This window comes from Austrofundulus limnaeus, unplaced genomic scaffold (genome assembly GCF_001266775.1).
Source record: "Austrofundulus limnaeus strain Quisiro unplaced genomic scaffold, Austrofundulus_limnaeus-1.0 Scaffold35, whole genome shotgun sequence".
NCBI lineage: Eukaryota > Metazoa > Chordata > Actinopteri > Cyprinodontiformes > Rivulidae > Austrofundulus > Austrofundulus limnaeus.
In genome coordinates this window covers 2291026-2296842 of record NW_013952437.1, presented here as the reverse complement: position 1 = coordinate 2296842, position 5817 = coordinate 2291026, and the positions used below count along the sequence as shown (strand labels likewise).

Here is a 5817-nt window from a genome sequence, read left to right as displayed (position 1 = left end):
CACACACACACACACACACACACACACACACACTCCTCCTCTTCCTCCTCCCTGCATCATCACAGCCCGCTCTGACCATCACACATTCACGTAACAAACACTCCGGTGAATAAGCTGACTTGCTGGAAATGTTCGAGGAGCTCACATTTGTCTGACAGCGCGCTGCGGTGGAAGATCGGAGCAAAGTGAAGCTGCACAAAAAAAAATTCAATAAAAGCAACAGAGAGAGAGAGAGAGAGAGGGAGAGAGAGAGAGAGAGAGAGAGGAGCAGGATTCCTGATTAGAACCAGTTTACTCCATTGAAGGTAAGTGAGAGTAATTTCAGTTAAAATAAAAAATATTGCTAACTAATAATAAAAATCTGCAAGAAATGAATTAGATTATTGAATAACTGCATTTGATCACATCTGGTAAAACTTTTACAGTAATAAGTTTTGCTTATGATTTTGACTTTAATGCTGTGCAGATGCACAATAAAAAGCTATATTTATATTTTTTCTGATGTTTTCTGTTCATTTCTATACTCAAATTTGTTAAAATGACTTCGCTGTCAGAAAATAAACTTAACACAAGTTGAAGCCGTCCTGCTCTCCTTTGAGTTCATCTTGAGCTCCTCTCAGTCAGTCCTCTTGCCTTCTTGTCGTTACTTTTCACYGTTTCACACCCAGCCGGTTGTCCTCACTTACACTGATGGTGCTTAAACCATCACTTGTCCAGACGGTGGATAMGTGGGCATGTCACAACACTTCTGCCCGAGAAGAGCTCTAATACAGTGAGTGTCTTCTGCAGAATAAATCAAAGCATGAAAGCTCTGTTCCTGCATATAGAAAACCAGTGAAGTGACTAAAAAAGAAATGCAAATCAAACTAATTTAATGCACAAAAGTTGGATCACTTCTGCTCTACTCAGGTCTTGGTGTAGAGAAAAGATTTGTGTTTTTGCATAAATCTTATTAAAGATAAGAGACAATAATTGATCATTTGTATATATGAGTAAAACCTCATATAACATTTTTTTGGTAATGTTTGTTTTCCCTTCTTGGAAACCAGTAACTTATTATTGGAACAAAAGTTCAACACTGAGTGTTTAAAAAGCTCGTTTGCTGCTTTTCAGAATAAGATTCTGCACTGACTGGAATACCTATGTGACATTTGATTTTATTGGGCGTTACCCTATAGGTTGGTAAGTTAAATCTGTCAGATAACTGGGMTCCTGTTATGTAACATTAGGTTCATGCAGGGTAAAATGGTGTATAACGTGCTGGATTATTACAATTGGACGACGTCCACGCTGACCGTTCTGGTTTTGTGAACTCTGTTTGAATCGGAGCTCTGTAGCAGCCTCCTGAAGTGGCAGCTGTCTTGGCCGGTGATGGCAGTGAGAACGCAGAGAGCTGTTCTGCACAGACAGTACTCTGGTGCATACTGTAGCACTTGGAAACCATGGCAACAAAACAACATCAGAAGAAACTGGTCAGATGAGCCAGTGATGCTTGAGAGAGGAGATGAATGGTTGACTCGATGCAGAGGGGAAAACAGGCACGAAAGAAGACTGATTCATGCTGATCAGAAAGTTCTGTCCACCTCTCGAGCCTTTTAGATAGAAAAAAAGGGAAACAAAATACTTTGCTGCTGTTTGGTTCTGACGTCATGTTGTTAAAAATGGGAGGAACGGTGGTGAAGTTGAACGTTGTTGCAACACAGTAAGGTTTCTGTAGAGGTGTTCMCTTTGTCTCTCCAGGTTTTCTTGTTGTACTCAGGCTTCCAAATGTAATGTGATGTCGTTATGTGTCTGTTAGCAAAACATCTCTCCAAACACTGAATGAATATTGATGAAAATCTCAAAAACGAATCAATCCTAGAAAACTGTCAGTAACCCAGTTGATTTCATAGATACTGACGTAGTAGTAGCTGATGATCTTACTATTTTTTTCCCATGTGTTTGTGATGGACTGGTTACTTGTTCAGGATGAGTAATTTCAAACTTCCTTCTCAACGACCCTGAACAGATTCAAAGCAGGTTTGGAAACTGTCTTAATGTCCTTGAAAACAAATAAAAAACTCCAAATGCATGACACATTTGTTCTTTGTGTTTACAGCCGAGAAGCGGGACATTAGAAAAAAAGAAACAAGGCATTAAGAGCTATAAATTTGGCTCAGGCATCATCGCTACCATCTGCCCCACGCCACCAAGCAGGTCCCTTTGAAGAGGCTCCGCTGCGGCCAAATTCACAGCTCTGGCCTGCTTCCACTGCCTCACATCGCTTTGACCAACAATCCAACTCCAAAATAGCAACATGAAAAAAATAAACAGCATATTTTTAGAAAACAACTTTGCGACAGAGTAGAGTTTTATTTTTTTATTTTTTACTTCTTGGCCCACATTTTCAAAAAAAAAGATGGACCATTATCATTAAATATAATTTATTTAGGCACAATGTATTTATTTAACTTACAGAGAGAGCAAAAGTCTTTAGGAGCGAGTCGGGGGCAGTCATTGCAGTGGGTTTGTAATTTTGAGGCTGCGGGTGCGAGTCCAGGTTGTGTCACTTCACCTGCTGTGATGACCCCTGCAGAATCTGAAGGAACAATAACAACAAACACTTCTGGAATAACTGAAAAATACAACCAGCCATGATTTCAGTATGAAAACATGGAGAGAAAATGGTGAAAACAACAAATTAACAACAACAACAACAACAACAACTATAATAATAATAATAATAATAATAATAATAATAAGTAGTTGTAGTAATAATCACATTCCAAAGACATAAATTACGTGAAAAACACGGACGTGTAGAAACATGGCCTAGGAAAAAAAATAAAAAAAATTAAAAAAAATAAAAACACAGAGTTAATATTGATATAAGAGCAAAAAGACATTTTGGTGTTTCAGTGACACTCTTCATAGGATAAATCGTTAAGCCATAGCTGCTTTTCTAATGATCACACAGGGGGGAGGCCTCAGCAGCATAAGGGTACTGTCATGGACTGCTGTCTTAAAAACAAGCTAGCTTGACTTTTTTAAAGTTAAATGTTGACTTAAACCAACTCCAAAACAAAGGCTGTTGTATAGAAGGAGGGAAATAAATAAATAAATAAATAAATAAATAAATAAATAAATAAATAAATAAATAAAAAGCTTCAAACTGTTGGACTGTTAACATGTTGATTGATGAGAAAGCTTTACTGCATTTATCAGTACTAATGCTTTTTACCAGCTAATCTGTTTATGCTAAATTTTTAATGTACAAAATAAAGTTTGAGTTCAGTTTTTAAATTCAACTTTCTTCTCAGTGGCTTCCAAAAGCCTTCCACTCATGGAGCTCCTCCAGAAAGATGAATGTTTCCTTCTACAGATGCACATCTCAGGTGTTCCTTAATTCAAATCAGATTAAAAAAAATCTGAGCAAATTCATTGTTGGGTTATTATTTTGAGGTAAGCACAGACATCCTCAGTGCTTGTGATATTGAATTGTCCTTCTAAAAGTTCACGGCCTTATTAAATGCTCAGTTTTTATTTATTAATTTTGTTTTTTTTGATGAAACCTCTTCCAGACACTCTCAGTAGGTGTGGGAGTTGATTTTCAGGCCATCTTCAACCTAAAACGGTCCAACCAGCTCATTTTTAATGAAAAGCACACGCTGCCTCTGCGTCCGACTTCAATTAGTTCTTCAGTGTTTCAGCCAGGGGCTCATCTCTGCTCCATAAAAAGGTCACTCTCATTTCACCTCCTTATGGAATCTTTTAAAGTCTGCTTTCAGGACCTTTGTGGCCTGGTTTTGTTGTCTAAGTTAGTAAATATTATTCTTACTTTTATGTTTGTTCTTAGAACTTGACACATGTAGTCGTATTAGGAGGGATGAATACGAGGAAACAGAAATATAATTTCCTTTCTTAAATTCTTTTTAGCAATTTGTACCCAATTTATGCAAACTATCTGTTCAAGCAAAACATTAGGTTGTTCAATARTCACAATGAGTAGCTCATTTTGAGTTGCAACACAAAAAAAAGTAAATTTGGTGCTTTTAAGGCAGAAAATTGCAAATATAAGTGGGGTATCATGATTATTTTATCACAGTGACCCAGAGAAAAAGTCTTGGAGACAGAAGTCCTATCATAACTCTGATAACATGTTCATCTGTGAAGATAACTTCTGTTCAGTATGTAATGTTCTGTCCTGCATTCACTTTCAAAATAACCAGAAAAATATTTGACTTATGATGCTACTTTGGAAGAATAAGATCCATATTTGACTGTTTGAGATACAATGATGCCAGCTCCAGCTCTCAGTTAATAAGCCCTTCATTTAATATGAAGTAAAAAAAAATACATATATATTTAATTTTCATATTGGTGTTTTAATAATTTTACCTTAAATAATGAAGCTGTTAATAAGACATAAAATGAAAGCTTTGTAATATAATGTACCTTCACAATCAGTATAGTACAAATTGAATAACTAGGAAAGGCTTTTAAATCAATAAGTAATTAAAGAACTGTGATATCTGCTTTTAACATATTTGTGACAATACCTTGCACATTTGCACAACATAAATAATGTTTGCACTTTTTGAATCGGTAGCAGTACTGCAAAACTATTTGCATCCTAGATTTTAAATGTGTTTTAGTTTACATATTTCCTCTTTGGGAGTTAATTTCATTTCTTTAAATTAGTTTAGCTTAGAGTTTATTTCAGTACTCTTAAAGTAAGATTTAATCACTGTTTTACTGAGTGTGAGACAACAGGCTTCTCCAATCTACTAAACCTTTACCTGAGTGCTGTAAAACTGAAATCAGGTTAATATATTGTCTCTAAACGACTTGCTTTTTGCTCCGTCATATAATGATTTCAGTATTTACTGCATTACTGAAACATTCTCTCTGACTGCTGTCATTACTGATTGTGAGGACGATACTTTGTTTGAACTGCAGCTTTAAGGTTCAAAAAATGGAAGACAAATTACAGCTTGTTCACGGTTTAAACTTCAGGTCAAATTTGTTTCATTTTCTTCATGTAACTCTAACACTCAAGCTTTAGTCAAGTTTCCTTATGGGTCAGTGTATCTTTTGGTCATTGGTTTTTCATTTTGGAAATGGGTATTAAAAAACAAGAATTGAGTGGATATTTGATTTTTGTTTAAAAATACTGAAATTAAAATTCAAAGCGTTTCTCATTCTTAGTGTCAAAAGGGGATGRATAAAATTTTTAAATGATTTGAGTTTCATTTTCTGTTTCAGATAGCATAAAAGAAAATTACTTTAAGACAGAAACGAAAAAAAGGCTTGTTTGTTCATAATCCACGACAGGTCGAGCCAACTTACTGTCTCCCTACAACAAACTGTTTCATCACCAGGAGGGKTGTCTGCAATATCAAAGTTATTCAATGAACATTTCATTACAAGTAAAAAGCATTGATGTTGACTTCGGTAGCAAATATATTTGCCAAGTATTTATTTGGTATCAGATCAATATCGAAGTCGTAGTACCGCCCACCCTTCGCTGAAAGGAAAACTTCAAGGACGCAAACTGAGAAAAAGGTAGACTACAGAATTTGAATTTCTGGATGGGAAAACTTAGGACAAAGAAAAATAAATTCTACTCACAGAACAACAATCGTACAACACACTAATGGAATAAAATTTATCTTATTTAGCTTTGAGAGAAATGGAAGTAGCCGACATGTATTCAGTAAAAGAGACTTATTTGGCCAAAAGCCACATGAATTAACTCTGCAAGCCTTTGGTCACAGAGCAACAGTCATCACACAACTTATTTATGGACACTTCTCTGTGTTTCAGCCTCTTATTTAC

At 35.8% G+C, this 5817-nt stretch overlaps 1 protein-coding gene across 1 annotated transcript in view; it reads left to right on the top strand.

The window, feature by feature from the left end:
* Positions 1 to 72: 72 nt before the first annotated feature.
* Positions 73 to 5817, top strand: part of camkva (CaM kinase-like vesicle-associated a) — a gene marked incomplete at its 3' end in the record, with an annotated part of 11489 nt that continues 5744 nt past the window's right edge. The window contains 1 exon segment of the mRNA XM_014006280.1: positions 73 to 305.